The 24,915-nt window shown below is 42.2% G+C and overlaps 1 long non-coding RNA gene across 1 annotated transcript; it reads left to right on the top strand.

The window, feature by feature from the left end:
* Positions 1-1,879: 1,879 nt before the first annotated feature.
* Positions 1,880-24,431, top strand: LOC122473107. The gene is made up of 3 exons (XR_006294590.1): positions 1,880-3,582; positions 4,198-4,283; positions 23,099-24,431. It is a non-coding gene; the product is annotated as an uncharacterized LOC122473107 (long non-coding RNA).
* Positions 24,432-24,915: the final 484 nt, after the last annotated feature.

The raw sequence follows: 24,915 nt of genomic DNA, 5'->3' as shown, positions 1-24,915 counted from the left end.
TAGCAGTTTCTTAATTGGTCCCCTGGAAAACTGTCTGGGACAGGTTCAATCCCAGGAAGGAAGTGACTCCTGCAGGGAAATGGGAAATGTATCTGACTCTGTTTACATAATTTGTTGCATTACTTATTAGTACAGATAATCATACTTTGAACAATGTTTAAATTTTGATGTGGGCATTTATTGCTTAAAAAATTCCTATGGCAACATGTTTTGTGAAATGTTTTTTTTTAATTCTTTTAAATATATCTAAATATATTTGTTCACATTTGCTGGAAGTGTACAGATTCTTGCTAGATTTGGGGGACAAAGAGTAAGCCTGAGTCCTGTGTGCAAATACTTTGTCAGCTGTAGGACAGGGGACCTCTGCGCGTCAGGAAGTAGGACCAGCTGACTCTTCCAACCCAAGTTGTCTTTGTTCATCTGACGACCAGAAGCTCCTGTCTTTTGCCCAAGATCTGAGAAGTCGTTCAGGTTTGTGTCGCAAGGGCAGGGGCAGGCGCACGGACCTTCAGCCTGATGGTTCTCAAGAACTCCGCTGTATACACACCAAAACCAGCAGACCTCCAATGTGCGCCGCGAAGCGCCCGCGGGCCAGCGGCCCCCGCGCCCCGCCGTTCGCCCCTGAGCACCCCTGCCTGTGGCGGTGGAGACGCCCCACGCAGGCGCCTCGGACCTCGCGAGCGGGGCGCCCGAGACCCGCTGACCGACACGTGGTCCTGAGCGGCCATGCTTCGGACGGCGCGTGTGCGTGCGTGCGTGCGTGCGTGCGTGTATGCGTCCGTGCCTTCGGCTGTGGCGGCCTGCTCCGCGCGCTGCAGCTCCACGGCGGTGGGTTCCCGGACCCGGCCGGCGACAGCCGGGGGCAGCTGGGTCTCGTCCCTGTGCGGTCGTCTGCCCTGCGGCCTCCTGCGCGCGCGGACGGAAGGCCCCCTCACGCGTGCCCCCCGTGTGCGCCCCCGCACCGCAGTAGCGTGTCGGGCCTCTAGACCCAGTGGGGGGTCCGGAGCCACGGGGCGGGACAGAGGTCGGCCGCGTTCCCGACGCTGTCACCGGGGCGTGAGCGTCCCGCGCACCTGCCATCCGGGCTGGCAGTGGGTAGGGGAAGCCTTCGTGGTTTGGCTGTGTCTGCCGCCCCCGCGGCATAGATCTCTAGGCACACGACCCCTGCAGGTCGGCCCGTAGGCCTTCCTCCCCTGAGGCTCCGTTCTCGCGCGTGTGGGGACCGAGCCCCGAGAGGGAGACCGTGTGTGGCAGGCGGGAGGGTGGGGCGCGGCGTGTGGTGTGGCCGGGGGAGACGCGTCCACCGCCCCGAGGACAGCGTGCAGGCCCCGCCTGCACTCCTCCAGGAGCGGGCTGGAGCACTGACCTGGGAGGGAGGAGAGTGAGCGGGAGGAAGAGCCCGCCGGCGCCCAGTGCCGAGGAGGGCGGGGTCGGCAGCCCCGCTGTGCGCATTGCTGTTCCCTGAGCCCGTGTGGACGCGTGTTCTCCGTCTTCACGCGCCCGCTCGCCATGCTGGCTCCGCCGCGGAGCCCCCGCACAGAGCGGGCGTCGTGGAAGCGCTGGCCGGACGCAGGACGTCCTGGTGGGTAAGTATCTGAGGATCCCTGTGCCCGCAGGGCTCGAGCCCGGTGGGAGGCGGACAGCTCGGGACGCGGTAGGGGCTGCTGGAGGCACGGCGAGCGGTACTTACTTTCGTCCTACGCGAGGTGCCAGCGAGTGCTGACAGCCACGCAGGCCTTGTTGCCACACGTGTGCACTGTAATGACCCGCCGTTGGAGCGCAAGTGCCCCTGCCACCTGACCAACGGCTGGAAATACCAGAAAGACGGTGGGGGGCAGCCACGGGGAAAGGGGAAGGTGGTGAGAGAGGGGCGGCGCGGTTCCCGAATCGGGGATTGGTTCCCCGGGTAACAGCACGGTAGGGAGCTCTGGCAAGCCGCCAAGTAGCGTCGTTCGAGAGCGGGCACCACGGATGCGGGCGTGCAGGTGCAGTGAGGGGGCAGCGACTGGAGCCCGTTTCCTGCTTAGGCCAGAGCGGAGCCGAGGGGAAATGTTCCCCGTCCTCGCTGCATTGTGAAGGGACTGTGCCGAGAAACACGGGTGGATGGCAGCCCACGCCGATGCATGCTGGCTGCCCCTTCGGGAGGACGTCGGCAGACCCCGGGTCACTGGCCAGCAGTAGTGTGCCCCTGAAGCCTGAACGTGGATCCAGAGCGGCCCCCAAGGCACCCGGGACGGGCCTGGTCTTGTGCGGTAACCCTCTGTGCGTCCCTGACCCGTGGCTGTGCTTCCTGCGTCCACCAGGCGTCCCTTCTCACGCTCACCAGGCAACGGCAGGTGGAACCTGTCCTGGTCACCATCAGATGGCGTTCCATCGAGGACTCAGTTCCTGAAGTCCCCGGCTCTGGTGTGTGGTCAGTGACTAGGGCACAGCAAGCAGTGATTCTCGGGGACAGAGGGTTGTCATCAAGAGGCGCCACCAGGTCCTGAGTGCGTCCGGGGTCTTTGTCACCCAGGCGATGACGTAAGCAGTTGCGTAGATTGAAAGTAAGTGGACGTGTGCCACCAGCACTGTGCTTCCTGGAGATGGACAGGCGCCTCTGGAGATGGAGCTGGCGGGCATGGGCGGGCTGTAGGGATTCCTTTGGTGACAACCGTTAATCGCTGGCGGGCAGTTATGCCTGAAAAGCTAACAAGGCGCAGCGGTTATGCCGCGTCCTGGCACCAGCTGCAGCCAACGTTTAACCAGCTCTTTGCCAGCCTGCCGTGGGAGGGCCAGGGAGTTAAGTGGCGCGGGCTCTGCCGGCCAGGCGGTTTCTGTCTCAGCCGCTCGTTGCTGATGGTGCGACCCAAAGGCAGCCCTCAAGTAAGCAGACACAGAAATGTGGGTTTTGTTTCAGTTCCCCATCGTGAAGTACTATTCCGTTGACTTTTCTCAACTATCTAGAAGCTTTGGGTTTAGAAGCTTTGCCATTTTTAGCTTTGGGTCCTACAGACAGCAACCACATTTGGCCCTGAGGTCATCGTCAGCTGATTCCTGTTCTAAGATGCAAAGTAGTAAGGAAACTTCTGAGAAGTAACTTTTGACTCCGATTTTTCCTTCCACAGGAGTTAGTTTCTGAGTCTGGTAGTTCGGTCTTTAAACAATTTAATGTTCCAACTTCTCTGTTGTTCCCTTATCAATAAATATCTGAGCACCAACCATTTGAAGTTGCGGGGTAAAGCGAAGGAGCCCCATCACGCTCCCAGGTTTGAGGTCTGGCAGAGGCTGAGAGGCAGCTGGTCGGAGACTGAGCTGTAGTCTTGGCCGCACACAGAGGGGATCGCGTGAGCTTTACTGTCTCCAAAACCAAGGGGTAAGACGAGATGATCGCCAAGGTCTCAGTTGCCCCACGTACACTGTTCTTTAAACGGATTTTCTAGCTGAAATGTGGGCATGAAGTCGAGCACTCATTTAACCTTGTTTCCTTGCCATAAACAGCTAGTTCTTGTAACAAACCTGCGTCCGGACGTGAGAACCCCCCCTGGGGAGCTGGACCTGCTCAGAGAGGAAGTGACTTATTTCTCAAAGTAAACCCGGAAGGTAACTGAAGACATGCTTTGGGTTGTTTGGGGCATTGTTTTTATTTTTGTGTTTCAGATTTTTTTGTTTTTTCACTTGTGCAGTGGTTGCACAAGGGTGAATGTGTCAGGTTGATGGGGTCTTGGTGGGTAAAGGAGTTAGGACCAACACGTGGTTGTCACTTTCCCAGTCAACACTCCTCCCTTAACTTAGGAGTAAGGGTGTTGGGGGTCCTGTACTGAACAGAATATTCCAGGGCTCCAATTTCCTAAAATGCAACAAAATCCCCCCAAATGTCAAGCTTCTTTTTCAATAGCAGAGTTCAGAATTGCTCTTAGTACCTAATTGATAATCTAGCGGCAGAGGCAACCATATTTGCTGTTGGTCCTTGACTCTGTCACCTGTTTAAGGACCTGTGGAGAGGCACTTAGGGAGATCTTTAAAGAGACCCCATGATCCTTTGTAATATGAATAGTGAAACTCTCCATTTGGTTAGTTTAAAGTTAAAGTCAAGTAATCAGGTATTCATATGTTAAATACTCTGTGTAAAAGGATCCTGCGAAAGCATGACCTGTGGGAAATGATTTTCTGCAAATGCCTTCTTTTCCCCCGTTGCTGCCTCTTTGTTTCTTCCAGCCTGTCCTTCCAGATGTCTGTCTGACAGAGGTACTCAGTTCAGCTCAGCCATGCGCTTGATGGCCCCTTGATGTTCAGAGAATAAGGTCAGTGGGTCTAATGGCCTTTAAGGAGTTCCTACCATGTCTAGAGCACTTACGTGAGTATAGAAACGAGTTCCAGGAGGCACAACGTTGCCAACGACAACAGTCTAATTGGGGAAGTAAAGCTGGAAAGCAAGAATTGGACTGGTATGTTACGTGTGCATGTGTGAAGACCTCCGCTAGGAACGATGCCATCAGGGAAGGAGAAAGAGGAGACAGAGATCACTGTCATCTGCCATCAGTATCCCACCATTTACCACGTGGGTTAGTAGAAAAGCCTAAATTTTCATTTTTGAGAAAACGTAACTTTTAAAACTTTGGTATTTTTATTATAGTTGACCCATGATGTTACATTAGTTTCAGGTGCACAGCACAGTGATTTGACAATTGTGTACGTACACAGTGTTCACCACAGTAAGTATAGTTACGGTTATCAGACAGAATTATTATATTCTTGGTTATAGTCCCTGTGTTGTACTTTTCTTTTTCATTCCCCTGATTGGTGTGTTTTATAACTGGACATTTGTATCTCTCAGTTGTCTTCATCTATTTTTACCCCCCACCCCCCCCCACCCTCCTGGAAACCACAGGTTCTCTGTATTTGTGAGTCTGTTTCTGTTTTTGTTTATTCATTTGTTTTGTTTATTAGATTCAGCATATCAATGGAATTGTATAGTATTTGTCTTTGTCTGTTTAGATCATTTCACTTGGCAGAATACCCTCTACATCCGTTCCCATTGTCACAAATGGCAAGATCTCTTTTGTGTGTGTGTGTGGCTGAGTAATATTCCTCTGTGTGGGGGGGGCGGGGGCATCTTAATCCATTCATCTGTTTGTGGACACTTAACACTGCATCCATACCCAATACTGCAGTAAACATAAGATGCATATATCTTTTTGTCCTAGCATTATTGTTTTCTTTGAGTAAATAACCAGTAATGGAAAAGCTAGATCATTTGGTGTTTCTATTTTTAATATTTTGAGGAACCTCAGTAGTGTTTTCCACAGTTGCACAAATTTACATTCCTGCCAACAGTGCATGAGGGTTCCCTTTTCTCCAAATCCTCACCAATATTTGTTATTTCTTGTCTTTTTGATACTATCTATTCTGATAGGTGTAGGGTGATAACTCATTGTGGTTTTGATTTGCATTTCCCTGATTAGTGATGATGAGCATCATTTCATGTGTTTCTAGATGTTTGTACATCTTCTTTTGAAAATAACTATTCTGGTCCTATGCCTATTTTTAATTATTTTTTATTGAGTTGTAGGAGTTCTTTATATACTTTGAATATTAATCTTTTATTAGATGTATCATTTGCAGATATTGTCTCCCATTCAATAAGGTTTATTTTTGTTTTGTTGATTTCTTCCTTTGCTGTGGAAAAGCTTTTTATTTTGGTGTAGTCTCATTTCTTTCTTTTCTTTTTTTTTAACTTTTGTTTTCCTTGCCTGAGATTTGTCTATAAATTTGTCACTAAGGCTGCATTGAGTTTATTTTTGTGTATGTTGTAAGAAAGAAGTCCCATTTTATCATTTTGCATATAGCAGTCCAGTTTTCCCAACACCATTTATTAAAGAGACTGTCCTTTCTCCAATGTGTGTTTTTGCCTGCTTTCTTGTATATTAATTGACCACACTAGCATGGGTTTATTTCTGGGCTCTCTATCCTGTTCACTGATCTGTGTCTTTTTTTGTGCCAGTACTATACTGTTGGATTACTGTAGCTTTGTGGTATATCCTGAAATCTGGGATTGTGATACTCCAGTTTGGTTCTTTCTCAAGATGTTTGCTTAACCAGGGTCTTTTGTGTCTTACAATTTTACAATTTTAGGATTATTTTTTTCTGGTTCCGGTTGAAAGGAATTGTGTTAAATCTGTAGATTGCTTTGAGGGGCGTGGACATTTTAACAACATTAATTCTTCCAATCCGTGAGCATGATAATATCTTTCCATTTGTGTTGTCTTCATTTTCTTTCATAAATGTCAGAGTTTTCAGAGTCCAGGTCTTTCACTTCCTTGGTCAACTTTATTCCTAGGTATTTTATTCTTTTAAAAAAAAATTTTTTTTTAATGTTTATTTCTGAGACAGAGAGAGAGACAGAGTGTGAATGGGAAAAGGGAAGAGAGAGGGGGAGACACAGAATCAGAAGCAGGATCCAGGCTCTGAGCTGTCAGCACAGAGCCCAACACAGGGCTCAAACCCACAAACCATGAGATCATGACCTGAGCTGAAGTCGGTTGCTCAACCAACTGAGCCACCCAGGAGCCCCTATTTTATTCTTTTTGGTACAACTGTAAATGGGATTGCTTTCTTAATTTTTTTCAGTTACTTTGTTACTAGTGTATAGAAACACAACAGATTTCTGTGTTACTTTTGTATCCTGCAATTTCATTGAATTAATTTATTAGATCTAATAGTTTTTTTTTGTGGTCTTTAGGGATTTCTGAATATACATAATCTGCAAAATAGTGACAGTTTTACTTTTTCCTTTCCAGTTGGATGCCTTTCATTTCTTTTTTTAAAAAACATTATTTTCTGAGACACTTCCTGAATCTCAGAACCTGGACACTGTATGATTTCTCCTTCATAAAGCCATTACTTTCAAGAGTGGGAAACATAACTGGCTTTTCTGACACAGGGAAGAGGGCAGAGACTTAGAATGCCAACACAGGAATCCATCCAAAACGGAAGATCAAAATAAGGCCATGGCCAGAGATCTAAGGAAAACAGATGTAAGTAACATGACTGATGGAGAATTTAAAGCAACAATCATTATTGATTCTCACTGGACTTGAGAAAAGAATGAAAGTCAGAAATGAAGAATGTAAAAACTGAGATTGGAATCAGTCTTGATGCAATGAACACATGCTGGAAGAAGCAAAGTAATGAATTAGTGATTTAGAAGACCAAATGATAGAAGATACTGAAGCTGAACATAAGAGAATAAGAAGAATTATGCAATATAAGAATAGACTTAGGAAATTCAGTGACTCCATAAAACATAAAAACATTTATATTATAGGAGTCACAGCAGAATAGCAGATAGAAAAGGGGGCAAGAATTTATCTGAGGAAATCATAGATGAAAACTTCCCTAATCTGGTAAAAGAAATAGACATTCAGATCCGGGGGGGGGGGGGCACAGAGAACTCCCATCAAAATCAACAAAAGCAGGCCAAGACATATTTAACTAAATTTGCAAAATATAGTGATAAAGAAAAAATCTTAAAAGCGGCAAGACAAAAGAAGTCCTTAAGTTACAAGGGAAGTCCCATAAGGCTAGTTGAAGATTTCTCAACAGAAACTTGGCAACCCAGAGGGAGTGATATGATTGACATTCAGAGTTCTGAATGGGAAAAATCTGCAGCCAAGAATGCTCTATCCAGCAAGGCTGTCATTCAAAATAGAAGGAGAGATAAAGAGTTTCCCAGAAACAAAAACTAAAGGAGTTCATACCATAAAGGAACGAATTGATAATAATACAATAATATAGGGGACTTTTACACCCCGCATATATCAATGGACAGATATCTAAATAGAAAATCAACAATGAAACAATGGCTTTGAATGACACGCTGGACCAGCTGGACTTAACAGATACATTCAGAACATTCCAACCTAAAACAGCAGAATACACGTTCTTTCAGTTGCACATGGGACATTCTCCATAATCACATACTAGGTCACAAAGCAGGCTTCAACAAATACAAAAACATTAAAATCATACCATGCATATTTTCTCACCACAAGGCTGTGAAATTTGAAATCAACCAAAAGGAAAAAAAATTGGAAAAACCAAAGTACATGAAGGTTAAACAACATGCTACTAAACAGTGATTGGGTCAACCAGGAAATGCAAGAAATTTAAAAAATATATGCAAACCAATGAACGTGAAAACATGACCGTCCAAAACCTTTGGGATGCAGCAAAAGTGATCCTAAGGGGGAAGTATATAGCAATACAGGCCTACGTCAAGAAGCAAGGAATGTCTCCTCTTTCATTTCTGATTTTGAGTCCTCTCTCTCACTTTTGTTTTTTGATGAGTCTGGCTAGAGTTTTATCAATTTTATTTTCAGAGAACCAGCTCCTGGTTTTGATAATCTGTTCTGTTTTTGTTTTATTTCATTTGTTACTGCTCTAATCTTTACTATTTTTGTTCTCCTTCTGGTTTTAGGTTTTGTTTATTCTCTTGCTAACTCCTTTAGGTGTCATGTTAGGTTGTTTATTTGAGATTTTTCTTGATTCTTGTGGTAGGCCTGTACTGCTATAGACTTCCCTCTTGGAATAGCTTTTGATGCATCCCAAAGGTTTTAGACCCGTATTGTGTTCAGTTTATTTGTCTCCCTGTAGTTTTTTTATTTACTTTTTGATTTCTTGGTTGACCTGTTCATTGTATAGTAGCATGTTATTTAACCTCTCTGCTATTGTGTTGTCTCCAGATTTTTTTCTTGTGGTCGATTTCTAGTTTTATACCACTGTGGTTGGAAAAGATATGTGATAGGACTTCTACTTTTTGAATTTGTTTAGACTGATTTGGTGGCCTAACATGTGATCTGTTCTGGAGAATGTTCCATGTGAACTTGCAAAGAATGTGTATTTTGCTTCTCCGGGGTGGAATGTTCTGAATATGTCTGTAGATCCATCTGGTCCATTGTGTCACTTAAAGCCACGGTTTCCTTATTGATTTTCTCTTTCGACGGTCTACCCACTAATGTAAGTGAGGTGTTAAAGCCCCCTACTATTTTTGTATTACTGTTGATAACTTTATGTTTGTTAAAGTCTATTTTGTCCCATATAAGCATTGTTACCATAGCTTTCTTTTAACTTCCATTTGTATGATAAACATTTTGCCATCCCTTCACTTTCAATGTTCATGTGTCTTTAGTTCTGAAATTAGTCTCTTAGCAGCAGCATACAGATGGGTCTTGCTTTTTTATCCATTCAGTCATCTATGTCTTTTGATTGGAGCATTTAGTCCCTTTAAATTAATTGATAGATACGTACTTATTGCCGTTTTGTTACTTGTTTGGGGGTTATTTTTGTAGTTCTTCTCTGTTTCTTTTTCTGTCTTTTGTTTGATTGCTTTCTTTGATGATATTCTTGCCTCCCTTTCCCTTTATTTTTTGCATATATACCATAGGTTTTTGATTTGTGGTCACCATTAGCTTTTTATGTAACATCTTATGCATATAATGGTCTCTGTTAAGCTGATGGTCACTCAAGTTTGAACCTATTCTAAAAGCACTAAACTTTTACTCCCCACCCCTGTGTTTTATGGATATGCTAGCATACCTTACATCCTTATATTTTGTGAATCCCTTGACTGAGTTTTGTAGATATACTTGATTTTACTGCTTTTATGCTTTAACCTCCACACATTCTGGGGTTTTTGGTTTTGTTTTGTTGGGTTTTGGTTTTGTTCTGTTTTGTTTTAGAGACAGAGAGAGCACCTAAGCAGTAGAGGGAGAAAGGAAGAATCTTAAGCAGGCTGCACACCCAGCATGGAGCCCAACATGGGGCTCCATCTCAGGACCCTGAGATCATGACCTGAGCCAAAATCAAGAGTTGGATGCTTAACTAACTGAGTCACCCTGGCACCCCTAACCCCCATATGTTTCACAGGTGATTAATCTACTACTTTTATTTTATTTCTATGTACCTGTGAAATTTTTTTCTTTTCTTGGGCTGCCTTGGGCTTGTGGTGGGTTAGGCCAGATGTCTGGCAGAGATGCAGTGGCACTGAACTGCAGGGTGCCCACCCTGTATTATCCCCTGAGGGGCTTGTCTGCCCCCAACCCACTGGTATGGCTGCCGTTGAAGTGGTATGTGTGTTTAGCTCTTTGTCTCCCCAGAGAAGGAGTCATTTTGGGGTGGTCCTGGCCACTTTCAGGGCTTGTGGTGCTCCTTTAAATGGACACCTACTGAGTGGGACAGGTTGAATGGGGTGGATCCACAGAAGAATGCTGGGGCAGGGTACACTCTTAGCAAAGCTAGTTGGAGGGTATTGGTGCTGGTTCCTGCAGATGTCCATGTATTGAGGCTGGAGTGGAGCAAAATATAAATGTCACCCAACAGCTCTTTCATTCTTGGAGAAATCTAGAGATCCATGCCCTTCCTGTGTACAATCTGAGATTAGTAAATAAATCATCCTGTGTACCCCAGGGGGTTTTCATACTGCTGCTCCTATGCTGTAGCTCAGTGGGGTTGTTTGTTGTGCTTTCTCTTTAAGTGCAGGAACTCCATGTCCTCCTGCTTGCTTGCTCGCTTGCTCACTCACTCGCTCACTCACTCACTCTCCCAGAGCCAAGCCCACTGAATTTTAAAGTTCCCAATGTTAAGCCCCACTGATTTAAAAAAAAAAAAAAAAAAAAAAAACCTCATGAAGTTAAGCCTCTCTGGTCTTCTAAGCTCTGATGTAGATTCATCTTCCTAGTGTGGGTCCCCTGTGCCTGCAGTGGACAGTGTGGGGTCTGCTTGTCTCCTCTCTCCATGCCTGCAGTGTCCCTCCCTCCTATGGACAGTCCTTCGGGTCATTTTGGTTCCAAACCATGTCCTCTCCCCTTTTTACCCTCTTTGATGTAGCCTCTTCTGTACATTTACTTGGGGAGAGTCTGTTCTGCCAGTCTTTAGGTGGTTTTCTGGGTGATTTACACTGATGTGAGTGCTATCAGGGTTTGTCTGTGGGATGAGATAAGCTTAGGATCCTCCTGCTCCACCATCTTCCCTGGAAGCTTTACCTTTTATTTCTTTTTTCTTGTCTGATTGCTGTGGCCAGGACTTCCAGTACTGTGTTAAATAGAAGTGGTGAGAATAGACATCCTTGTCTTGTTCCTGATCTTAGAGGAAAATGTTTTAGTTTTTCACTACTGAATATGATGTTAGCTGTGGGTTTATCGTATATGATGTTTATTATGTTGTGATGTTTCCACTAAACCTACTTTGTTGACCATTCATACCACGAATGGATGTTGAGTTTTGTCAAATGCTTTCTCTTCATCTGTTGATGAACACAAGGAGAACATATGCCCAAAGCCATTGGCTTGGAAAATGAGAGGGACCAAATGTCATGAATTCTTGCAATCAGTGGGACTTAAAGCCTGGAGTTTTAAAGGTCAGCTGGCTTGGCTGGGATAGATCCCAGAGGGCACTGCCCTGCTCCTAGAGAGAAGGCAGGCCAACAGCCCTGGCAGGGAGCTTGGAAATAGTGATCTGAAGAACACCTGTTCTTCAGCACACAGGGGGGGGGGGTGAGAATTATGTACTCTTGTTTTTGTCTTGTTTTGTGTGTAGTGTTTTGTGCTAGTGCTAGAGACACTAGCAGCAGCCATGTTTGTATCTCATTCTGCTGTGCAGACTCCAGCACTGGTGGGCACCATTTTGGGATCCTTCCTCTAAGCTGCTAATCCCAGGGGTCCTTGCCCTGCTGAGAGTCCCCCACAGTCCTATGCTTTCACTGGGCCTTATACCTAACAGTGTGATAACCCTGTCCAGTAGTTCCCCAGCAGTAGCCATGGCCCTGCCACAACAGGAGGCACATATAGCCCACACACAGGACACCTCTGGAGCACCTGGCTGTGGTGTCCAGGAATTACTGCACTTCTACATCCCAGAGGATGTCTCCTGCATAAGCCCACTGTCTTCAAGATTGGGAGACATAGCTGTACTACCTAGGACATAGAAACAAACGCAAAGAGTCAGACAAAATGAGGAGACTGAGGAGTAGATTCTAAATGAAGGAATAAGACAAAAACCTCAGGAAAAGAACTGAACAAAATGGAGATAAGCAATCTACTCAATAAAGGATTCACAGTAATGGTCATAAAGATATTTACCAAACTGAGAAGAGTGGTTTATAAGCACAGTGAGAAGTTACACAAAGATAAAGAAAATATAAGGAAGTACCAATCTAAGCTGAAGAATACAAAAACAGAAGTGAAAAATGCTCTTGGGAGAAAAAAACAGTAGGTTATATGATACAGAATAATGGATCCATTATCTGGAAGATAGGGTAGTGGAAATCACCCAAATTGAACAGCAAAAAGAAAAAAAAACCTAAAAGATAATGATAGTTTGAGGGACCTCTGGGATGTATCAAGGATATTAACATTCGCATTATAGGGGTCCCAGAAGGAGATGAGAGAGAAATGGGCAGAAAACGTATTTGAAGAAATAATAGCTAAGATATTCCCTAACCTGAGAAGGGAAACTTTTCATGAAGGAAACAGATATCCAGGTCCAGGAGGCACAGATAAACCCAAAGCAGTCAACATCAAGACACATTATAATTAAAATGCCAAAAATTAGAGGATCTTAAAAGCAGCAAGAGAAAAGCAATTAGTTACATATAAGGGGATTCCCATAAGACCATCAGCTGACTTTCCAGCAGAAACTTTGCAAGCCAGAAGTGAGTGGCACAATATATTCAGAGTGCTAAAAGGAAAAAAAAAACAAAAAACAAAAAAACCAACTTAAAACCAAGGATATACTTCCCAGCAAGGTTGTCATTCAGAATTGAAGGAGAGAGAAAGAGTTTCCCAGACAAGTAAAAGCTGAAGGAACTCCATCACCACTACACTGGCTTTACAATAAATATTAATGGGAATTCTTTAAACAGAAATGAAAAGGTCATAACTAGAAGTAAGAAAATATATGAGAGAAATAATCTCACTGGTTATAATGCAAACATACAGAAAACATAGTGGATAGACAACTTATAAAGCTAGTATGATGGTTAAAAGACAAATTTAGCAAGATCAACTAAACCTACAATAATTAGTTAAGGCACACAATAAATAAAAAGATGTAAAAATATGATGTCAAAAGCATAAACATGGGTTGGGGATAAAAATGTAGTGATTTTTAGGATGCATTCAAACTTAAATGACTACCGACTTAAAATAGACTGCTGTGTGTATAGGTTACTATCTATGAACCTCATGGTAACCACAAATCAGAAACCTATAATAGATATACAAAAAATAAGAGCATTGGATCCACATATAACAGTAACTAAAGAAAGTTATAGGGTCTCTAAGGAAAGGAACAAGAGAGGAAGAAAAGAACAGAAGAACTATAAAAACAACCAGAAAATAATAAACAAAATGGTAACAAATGAATACCTATCACTATTTAAGTGTTTATATGTTAATGTTTGAGAGAAAGAGGGAGCACAGGGGAGGGGCACAGAGAGAGGGAGAGAGAGAATCCCAAGCAGGCTCCACACTGATAGTGTGGAGCCTGACGTGGAGCTCAATCTCACGAACTCTCAGAGCATGACCTGAGCCAAAATCAAGAGCTGGACACTCAACCTACTGACCCACCCAGGTGCCCCAATCGCTGTTTACTTTAAATGTAAACCTACTAAATGCTCCAACCAGAAGACATAGCTGGCAGAATGGACTTTAAAAAAATTAAAGATCACCAAATGCTGCCTACAAGAGATGCACTTTACCTACAGATACATACAGACTGAAATTTAAGTGATGGAAAAATATACTTCATGCAAACAAACTGAAAGAAAGCTGGAGTAGCAATATTTATATTAGGGTAAATAGACTTTAACACAAAAGCTGTAACAAGAGACAGAGAAGGAGATTCCATGATGATAAAAGTGATCAATCCAACAAAAAGATGTAATACTTGTAGATATTTATGCACCCAACATAGAACCACCTAAATATATAAAGCAAATTATTAACAGAAGCAAAGGGAGAAATTGACAGTAATATAATAACAGTAGGGGACTTTACATGAATAGGTAGATCATCCAAGCAGAAAATTAACAAGAAGCATGGGCTTTAACCACACGTTAGACAAGATGGACTTAATATAAACAACATTCTATCCAAAAATAGTAGACATTCTTCTCAAGTGCACATGGAACATTTTCTGGGATACATCACGTTAGGTCACACACAAAACTCAGTAAGTTTAAGGAGACTGAAATCATATCAGGAATCTTTCCCAACCACAATGGTAGGAAACTAGAAGTCAACTACAAGAAGAAAATTGAAAACACACACACGTACGTGAAAACCAAACAACATGGTAGTAAACAACCAGTGGATCAGTGAATAAATCGAAGAAATTTGGTGAGGTATTTTGTGAAATAAATATGAAAACACAATGCTCCAAAACCTAGGGGATACAGCAAAAGTAGTTCTAAGAGGGAAGTTTATACAAGCTCACTTCAGGACACAAGAAAACAATCTAACTTTACAACTAAAGAACTAGAAAAAACAAAACCTTAAGTTAGTAGAAAGAAAACAATAATAAAGATCAGAGCAGAAGTAAATGTAAAGACTAAAAAACAACATAAAATATTAAGGAAACTAACAGTTTTTTTAAAGATAAACAAACTTGATAAACCATTAACAAGACTCATCAAGAAAAAGAAGGTCCAAATACATACAGTAAGAAATGAAAGAGAAGTTACAACAAATGCCACACAAATACAAAGGATCTTAAAAGACAACTATGAACAGTTATATGCAAACAGATTGGACAACCTAGAAGAAATGAATAAACTCCTAGAAACGTACCATTTTCATAGATTGAATCAGGAAGAAATAAAAATCTGAACAGACTGATTACTAGTAATGAAATTAAACCAGTACTCTAAAGACTCCCAACAGACAAAAGCCTAGGACCAGATGGCTTCACAGGTCAGTTACCAAACATTTTTTTTTTATTCAAGTATAATTAACATACAGTGTAATATTAGTTTCAGGTGTAGAATATAGTGATCCAACAATTCTATACATCACCCTGTGCTCATCACAACAAGTGCACTCCCTAATTCCAGTCACCTGTTTTGCCCATTCCTTGCCTAACTTCCCTCTGGTAAACCCATCAGTTGTCAATAGTTAGGAGTCTGTTTCTTGGCTTGCTCTCTCTTTTTATCCCTTGCTCATTTGTCTTGATTCTTAGATTCCATGTAAGTTCTACCAAACATTTAAAGAAGAGTTAATACCTATTCTTCTCAAACTATTCCAAAAATTGAAGAGGAAGGAATGGTTCCTAGCTCATCCTGCAAGGCTAGCATTATCCTGATGCCTAAACCAGACAAAGCCACGGAAGGAAGGAAGGAAAGAAGGGAGGGAGGGAGGGAGGAAAGAAGGAAAGAAGGGAGGGCAAAAGAGAGAAAGAGAGAAAAGAAAGGGAGGGTGGGAGGGGAAGGAAGGAAGGAGAGAGGGAGCCAAGAAGGAAAGAAGGGAGGGCAAAAGAGAGAGAAAGAAGGAGAAAAGGAAGAAGAGAGGGAGGGTGGGAGGGAGAGGAAGGAATGAAGGAAGGAGGGAAGGAGAGAGAGAGAGAAGAGAAAGGGAAGAAAGAAAATTACAGGCCAGTATCGCTGATGAACATAGATGCAGAAATCTTTACCACAATATTAGCATATTGACCTCAACAATACATTAAAAGGATCGCACATCCTCATCAAGTGGGATGTCTTTCAGGAATTCAAGGATGATTTAGTATCTGCAGATCAACCAACATGGTATACCATGTGAATAACACAAGGATAAAAATCATGATTATTTCAACAGATGCAGAAAAAGCATTTGACAAAAGCCAACATACATTTATGTGAAAAACTCTCAACAAAGTAGGTGTAGAATGTTCTTCAAAATAATAAAGGCCATATATGACAGACCCACAGATAACATCATATTCAACAGTGAAAAGTTGAAAGCTCTTCCTCTAAGATCAGGAACAAGACAAGGATGCCCACTCTTGCCACTTCAATTCAACATTATTGGAAGTCTTAGCCACATTAATTAGGCAAGAAAAGAAAAGACATCCATATTGTAAAGGAACAAGTAAAATTTTCACTATTCTCAGATAACATGATACTATATATTGAAAACCCTAAAGCCTCCACCAAAAACTATTAGAACTGATGAATGAATTCAGTAAAGGTGCATGATACAAAATAAATATATAGCAGCAGTTTCTTGCATATCTGTACACTGCTAACAAAGCAGCAGAAAGAGAAATTAGAAAACTATCCCAATTTGTTGTTGCATCAAAACAACAACAACAACAACAACAACAACAACACCTAGGGATAAATGTAACCAGAGAGGTTAAAGATCTGCATGCTAAAATTAAAAAAAAAAATGTAAGATACTGAAGAAAGAAATTGAAGATGACACAAATAAATAGAAAACTACATCATACTCATGAATTGGAGGAATTAATACTGTTAAAATGCCCATATTACCCCAAACAATCTACAGGTTCAGTGCAATCTGTATCAAAATACAAAGGCATTTTTCACAGAACTAGAACAAAGAATCCTAAAATGTGTGTGGAACCACAAAAGACCCTGAACAACTAGAATAACCTAGAGAAAAAAAAGAACAAAGCTGGAGGCATCATACCAGATTTTAAAGTAAACTACAAAGCTATTGTAGTCAAAACAGTATTGATATTGGCACCAAAATAGACACATAGATCAATGAACAGAATAGAGAGCCCATAAATGAATCTATGCTTATATGGTCAATTAACAACAAAGGAGACAAGAATATGCAATAGAAAAAAGTCAGTCTCTTCAATAGATGATGTTCAGAAAATTGGATAGCTACATGCAAAAGAATGAAATTGGATGACTTGCACCGTTTACAAAAATAAAAATGGAATGGAGACTTAACGTCAATATGTTTTAAGATAAACACATCATGTTTTGAAAAGCATTGTCAGGCAGAGTTTGGCAAATGCAAACAGAAAAGAAATAATGCTATTGCCGTTAATAACAAGTTCTTACTATTCCCACAAGAAAATATTCCCATGCATGGTTTCTGCAGAGGTTATATTGTGATTTACCAATATCTAAGTTACCCTTTCATGCTAAGCTACCATATCAGAGGGCCTGCCCTTGGAGTTGTTAGAGAAGTTGAATATAAAATACCCATGGGGTGTTTCTTGTTCAGCTAATCCCAACAATTCTACCCATAAATATATTTAATACCGTGGTCTTCAACAGGTCTAGTCTCAGCAATATGTCACTTTTTAGGGAAATTCAAAATGTAACATTTTTGCAGGCCTTGACTAGGAAATATATTAAAACTTTTATAACCAAACCTTCTACTTTTTGTTTGCTTCACCTGAATTCTTGCGGAAATAAAGTCACAAAAATAGTCTCCATCCAAATTTTAAATCTGTGGCACAACCGAATATATATTCAAGGCATCTTATTACCTGAATCAAAATGCGTCCTCTTGTTTTGGTATTTTTCCATGAGAATTCAACTAACATTTCCCTAGAAGGTGTTGTCTAAAAATGTTAAGCTTTTTTCTTGATGCCTTTTGACAACTGAGAAAGAGCAAGCCATGATAAAAAAGCTTTTGACAAAAAGAAAACATCTCAATATGAAATAAAGCTCGTGGCATGTTCAAATTGCAGTACTTGGAGAGGGAAAGAAAATTGATTAAATATTATGTAGCCTTTCAGAAAGATCTATAATCCTTAAAGTCACGGTAATTGATTTTGTTTATGATATGTTAAATTAAATATTTGGAGTTAAAAAAACAACAACTATTCCCTATGAATTCACTAGCAGTGTTGGTGTATAGTTTATTTGTCACGTCTATATCTGGCTTTGGGATCAGGGTAATGCTGGCCTCCTAAAATGGGGGGGAGGGGGGGAGGTGTGGGGGTACTCCTCTCCCTCCTCCTCCCCACCATCAGTTTTGGTGTGTGTTGTTGTTTCCATTTTCATTTGTTTCCAGATATTCTATAGTTTTCTCTTGATTTCTTCTTTGACCTTTTGGTTGTTCCAGAGTGTGTTATGTCCAGGTATTTCTAGATTTTCCAGCTTTCTTCTTGTTGATTTTTAGTGTCATACAATTGTGGTTGGAAAAGATACCTGTTATGATTTCAGTCTTCTTAAATTTGCTAATACTTGCTCATATATTCTGTGCTGGAGAATATTCCATGGGTACTTGAGAAGAATGTACATTTTGCTTCTGTTGGATAGAGTGTCTGTAAATGTCTGTTTGGTCCAATGTATGGTTCTAGTGTAATGTTTCCTGGTTAATCTTCTGTCTGAATGACCTGTCAGTTGCTGAAAGTGAGGTATTAACTCCCCCTACCTTGACTGTGTTGTCTGTTTTCCTCAGACCTGTTACTATTTGCTTTAGTATTTGTAGGTACTGTGGTATCAGGTGCATACATATTGACAGTTGCTTTACTTTCCTGATGACTTTACTCCTTTACATATTGACCTTCAATGTCTCTTACCATTTTTTTTGTGTGATGTAAGGATACCCATCCCTGCTCTCTTTTGGTTTGCACTTGTCTGGAGTATCTTTTTCTGTCTCTTCACTGTGAGCCTATTTGTGTCTTCAGACCTGAAGTGAATCTTTTGTAGGAAGCATGGGGTTGGGTCTTGTTTTTAAAAATTCATGCAGCCACTTTATACATTCTGATTGGCCAGTTCAATCCTTTTACATTTAGAGCTGCTATTGACATGTAAGAATTTACCAGTGCCGTCTTATTAATTATCTTCTGGTTGGTTTGTACTTCCACTGTTTCCTTTTCACTGTGCTTTTGCCGACCTTTGTAAATTTGTGATTTTCTGTGGTGGTATTCCTTGTTTCCTTGTCTTTACCTGTGTGGGTTTACTTAGGTTCTTGCGAGTACTCCTTTACTTAGGAGCCTCACATTGGACGTCTCATAGGTAAAACAGTCCACTTTAAGCAGATGCTACTTTGATTAGATACAAAAGCTTCATTTTTTTACTCTCCGTTTTAAATTTTTTTGTCATGACCTCTTTTTATGTTATATATTCAGTAACAAATTATAGTAGCTTTAGTTAGTTTTAATACTTTTTTTCCTTTGGCCTTTATGCTATAGTTCAATGGTTAACATAGCATTCTATTACACAATTACAGTTTTCTAAGTCTGACTGTATGTTTTCATATGTTTTTATGTCATAAGTAGTATTTTTTCACTTCAGTTTGAAGAAATCCTTTCAGCATTTCTTTTATTTTTTATTGGGAGAGAGCATGCACACAAGTGGGTGATGGGCAGAGGGGGGAGACCCTTACAGGCTCCACACCCAGCGAGGAGCCTGACACAGGCCTCGATCGATCTCACAACCCTGGGATCATGACCTGAGCTGAAATCAAGAGTCAGACGCCCACCCCAGGCATCTCAGCCTTTCAGCATTTCCTGTAAGGCAGGTCTAGTGATGAACTCCTTCTGCTTCTGTTTGTCTAGGAAGGTCTTTACTTCTCCTTCGTACACGAGGGATAACTTTGCCAGCTAAAGCATTCTTGGCTGGCAGTTTTTTCTTTCAACACTTTGTATATGTCATTACACAGTCTCCTTCCTGCCCACAGGGTTTCTGCTGAGATATACACTGATAGCCTGAGAAGGGTTCCTTTGTAGCTTATCTTTTTTCCCCTGGCTGCTTTTATAATTCTTTCTCTGTTATATTTTTGATAGTTTCATTTTAATGTGCCTTAAAAACGTTCTTTTTGCATTGAGATATTAGGGAGATCTATTAGCCTCATGAACTTGGATGTCCAGTTCTCTCCCTGGGTTTGGGAAGTTTTCAGCTATCATTTCTTCAAATAAATTTCCTGCCCCTTCCTCCCTTGTTTCTCCTTCTGGAATTCCAATTATTCTGATATTTGTTCTTTAAAAAAATGTTTATTTTTGAGAGAAAGAGCATGAGCGGGGAGGGGCAGAGAGAGAGGGAGACAGAATCTGAAGCAGGCTCCAGGCTCTGAGCTGTCAGCACAGAGTCCAACGCAGGGCTCGAACTCATGAAACAGGAGATGGTGACCTGAGCAGACGTTGGATGCTCAACAAACTGAGCCACCCACGCATCCCTAGTATTTGTTCTTCTTATTGAATCCCATAGACACGTAGGCTTTCTTCAATCTTTCTCATTGTTTTCTGTATTCTCCGCTAATCAGGTTATTTCAAAATTCCCATCCTTTAAGTCACGTACTCTGTCTTCCATTTGCTTTACTGAAGATGTGCTCTATTGCATTTTCATTTCACTTGTGGAGTTCTTCCAAGCCACAATTTCTACTTGGTTCCTTTTTTTTTTTTTTTTTTTTTTTTTTTTTGTGATTCCTATCTCCTTGGGAAGTATCTTATTTTAAACTTGTGTTTTTTTTCCCATTTCACTGAATTGTCTTTCTGAGTTTTCTTGTAGCACTTAGAGCTTCCTCAAAACAGCTATTTTTTGACTTATTAACTAGATCACAAAATTCCACATCTTTAAGCTTGATTATTGGAGAATTAACTTTTGATGGTTTTCTTGATTTTTTTCATGTTCCTTGTATTTTTGCAATGCTGCTCTTGCATTTGAAGTAGGAGACTCCTGTTTAAAGGTTTGCTAGTTGCCTTCAGTAAGTTCTGGTTGTTAGTGTTGTTATTACCTGGGTTATCTCTGACTTTGGATGGTACACCTGTTCCACTCTTCTCGTTCCCTCTTGTGGCAGAATTCTTAAGCTCTATGTCGTCTTTGGTTCTTACAATTCATCTTACTGGCTGCTGAAAGGAAACCGCTCTCCTGTTTTCCGGTGGGAGTGATGCTTGAGGTTTCTCCCTTGCCCCATAGCCTGGCTCTTTTCTGGTCTCAGAGCTTGCTCTGGCTGCTGAGCTCAGGAACATAAGGAGCAGCTGCAGAGCAGGGAGTTGCGTGGGTTTCCCTCTGGGGCACTGGGGGTACCCTGGACCCGGTGCAGAGGTCCCCATGTGTGGTGCCCCCAGAGGCTACAGGTTGGACTTCCTGCTGAGTGCAGCCATCAGAAACTGCATCCACTCACTGCCCTGTGACATTCTCTGCCTCCGTCCTCCTCTCCTCCTCCTGCCAGTCACAGAGGACTGCGGGTTCTGCGGCTGAGTCCTGCAACACTGGGGTGGCCAGGCTCCCCTGGCCGAGTGCCTCCTCTCCTGTGCAGAGGTCACTGTGGCCTCCAGTTAGTCCCATGCCGTGTTTCCTTGTGGGGGGAGTTGGGGGCGAGGTGCAAAGCTGGGAACCAAAGTGCTTTCGGGGTTCCTGGGTGTCTGCAGTTGCTCTGTATTCTGGGGAATCTGCCCAGGTCAACACTCTCCAGGTATTGTTCTGACTGTGGCAAGAAGGGTTGGGGCAGGATCCTTGCTCCCCACTGGCTTCACTTGCTCCTCCTGCTCAGAGGGAGCTGTGTCTGCCTATTATCGGATGCACAGGTGGATGAGACTCTCTTGGGTCCTGGACACATGGTGCTGGATCCCACAGCAGCCATAAGCGCACTTTGGTTGGCAGATAGAGGTCTGATTCTTTGTCGAACATCTTACCCACCATGATGCTGACATCAGTTTAGTGTTTTCTTCTTCTTGTCCTAAACCTAACTTACCTCGTCTGTTTTTCTTTTCTCGTTCATTAACCAACTTCTCAGGTGTCGTGTTCCCAGATCTTCACTTCCTGTACCATCCCCTGTCTCCTCTAGTCACTGTGAACTTAATCCTTTGGTTATCCTCTGGTGGTTAACAGTCACCCCTCTTCCTGTCCTTTGGTGTCCGTAACCACATCAAATCTCTTTCTTCGCCCAGAAGGAAAAAAAAAACTTTTTAAAGCCCTGTAGACCCCTTCAGCAAGACTTTTAATAACTTTATGATCTTAAAAGTAATGTGCATAGTAAACATACGAGGGAGAAAAAGGAGGCATCCCCAAATCGATAGTGGTTCTTCTGTGATGCTGCTTCTCTAGCTGACTCCTCACCTAAGGTTTCTAAGCCTTCCCTAATTCGTCCCCCTTCTACGTTTTGTGCTGTGTATCCTACAGTCTTGTAGTTTTTTCTTCACTGCACCTAACTCTGGTTTATAAGTAGAATGTTGTATGTATTCGATACCCCCACTAGATCAGAAATTACATGGGAACAGGAAATGTCTTTTCTCATTATTATATACTCAGCATCTAACACAGATGCCGTAGATCAAGTATCTGTTGAATTAATGACGTTTACACTGTGTCATCTGAGTTCCCTTAGCATTCTACACCTTCGGTTATACTCTGCCCCGTTCCTGGAAGGTAGGGCTGTTATCATTGCACGACTTTATTACGCCACCCACAATCTTCAAGGGGCAGATATTAGGAACCTGGATCTTGACTTTGAGCAATTCTGGGCCTCAGCTTTCTCTCCAGTGTGAGATTAAGAAGTTAGATTGGGTAAGAGTTTTCAAACCACCCTTTAGACCCATAGCGATTTCTAGGATGCCTTCCCAGAGCTGCCGAATTGAAATGTCACTTCAGAATGTGTTGCCTGGGTGATTTCTGAGCTCTAAATCTCAGACTCTGAAACAACCAAGAACCTACCCTTAGCTCTAATTCTGGCAAAAACAGATTTTCTTGTCAGCTCCTCGGTATCACGTAGGCCTTCTAATACACATGTGCTTAGTGAAGATTGTCCACAGGTAAGGCAGTGATGGGGCACGCCCTCGGGAAGACAGAGGCCTTCTTTCAGATTGCTCTGTCCGTTAAGGGTAGTCATCAGCCATCAGTCGTCATTCATCAGGGAATGAAATGTGGCTAGTCCAAACGGGGATGGCTAAAGGCCTAAAATCCACAACTGGGTTTTGAACACTTAGTGCAAAACAAGCATGTAAATATCTCATTAATGGGTATAGTAGATACGGAAATATTTTGGCTATATTAGATTAAGTGGTCGCCTACTCCTTTTTTAACATGGTTATTAAATAATTTAAAATTACCTATGTGCCCGTTACAGGCTTTCATCTGACAGCATTATTTTGTGGTTTTCAGCGCAGTAGTGGTTTTGTTAATTTACGTGCCCTTCAACGTCCTACCTTTCAGCTGTGATCCCTGGGCAGCAGAATCAACATCACTTGAAGTACGAAAGTGGCACCACACCGGCTCCACCGACCCCAGATCCCCCGGGTCAGACTCTGCAGTTTAGATTCCCAGGTGATCTGCATGCACGTGGACTGAGAGACGGTCTGATTTAGGTCACAGTCACAGGACTGCTGTTGTCTCCCTGCCTGTCAGACTTCTGTCTCTCCAATCCCGTAGATCTGAGATTCTTAACCCGAGGGATCTGGATCCCTCCAGGGGTGGGGAGCCTGTAGATGGGCCCCAGAAATCTGTAAAATACTAAAATTTACGCAGTCTGTTTTGTGAACACAGGTATATTTTCAAGAAAGGATGACCCCATCACTGACACCTGGGAACTTGTGAGCAGTGCAAGTGCTGGGGCCCAGCAATGTCCTGATGAGCTCTCTTGTGATCCTCACGCCAGGAGTCCGAGAACCACTGAATTAGGTGCTGAAGGCACAGACAAGGGCTGAGCCACACTGCATCACAGTCTGGTCAGGAGGGTGACACCGACCTGCATGGACACAGGCATCACAGGTGGGTATGAAGCAAGATGTGGTGAACGCTCAGCCTATAGCATAAAAAGTAAGAAAATGGGCTTTGTATGAGACCTAAAAGTTTCAAGAACTGGTCCAAGTATTTACAGTCTTTTTGTGGACTGATAGAGTAAACTCAACTCAAATGTGTAAGTGAATGTTTAAGACACTGTCCACAGAAAGTTGAAGTCACCAGGGGATAACCCATAGTACAGGGTTACCATGTCAGATGGCCATGTCTGCTTCGGTATAGGGGAATGGGTGAGATCAACAATGTATTAAAGCCAGTTTTTTTTAAATACATTTATTAACCAATGTTAACACATTAAATGAATCTATATATTGCTAGTCAGAGCAGCTTACAAAATGCCAGAATGCATCATAGAACTGGACAGCCACAATGAGTAATTACAATGTGCATAGTGGCCAAGCTCAACACCTTGATATAGCTTTATGATTTGCAGAAAAAATTTTAATAGTGATTCCTAAAACAATCAGTTGTAATTTTACCTAAAACTTTTACAAAACCAGGCCACAATCTCTTTTTTTTAATTTTGTTTTTTTTTTTTTTTAAACACACAGTTTTCACACTGTAGTAACTTGGAAATGTTGCAACCGTGTCAACGGAGACAAAAAAGCCAAAGTAACACGAATCTTACTTTCATGCAGCTATCAGGTAAATAGTACATACTCTGGAATGATTTTACACCAAAAATATTTCCACAATACTTGCTCTCATAGGGGTGGATCGAAGTTTTAAAACTTGAAAAACAATCAGAGAAGGTAAGTGTTCTCGGTTACGATCTCACTCAGACCACGGCACCGGCACCGTGGCGATGCGGACGCATCACAGTGACAGGGAGGGAACAAGATGCCCAGTCACTGCCTAATTCAGGTGCAGCAGCCTGCGTTAGCGTGTGTCACCACCTCAACAGCATCAGGACCGGATGGAGGATTCTTTCACAGAAGACTTAGTTACATTTTCATCTTTAGAGTGACCCTGACAAACCTGGAGAAAACTTTTTAAAAGGTTTTCCTCCTGATTCTTTCACTTCCATGGTGTGTAATTGCTTTAATAAATATCAAAGGTCTAAATAAATATTTACAAATTATTTCTCTAACCTTAAAAAATAACTAAATGATAGATGGGAATTTGACTTGGTCTAAGATCAGTCTTTGAAAAACATAAATGGCGAGATTTTTTTTTTTAAAAAAAAGTAATTTAACATTTTCCTGGCTGTATTTTATATATCTATGTATAAA

Source organism: Prionailurus bengalensis, chromosome B4 (assembly GCF_016509475.1).
Source record: "Prionailurus bengalensis isolate Pbe53 chromosome B4, Fcat_Pben_1.1_paternal_pri, whole genome shotgun sequence".
Taxonomy (NCBI): Eukaryota; Metazoa; Chordata; class Mammalia; order Carnivora; family Felidae; genus Prionailurus; species Prionailurus bengalensis.
This window is presented reverse-complemented; position numbering and strand designations above follow the sequence as displayed.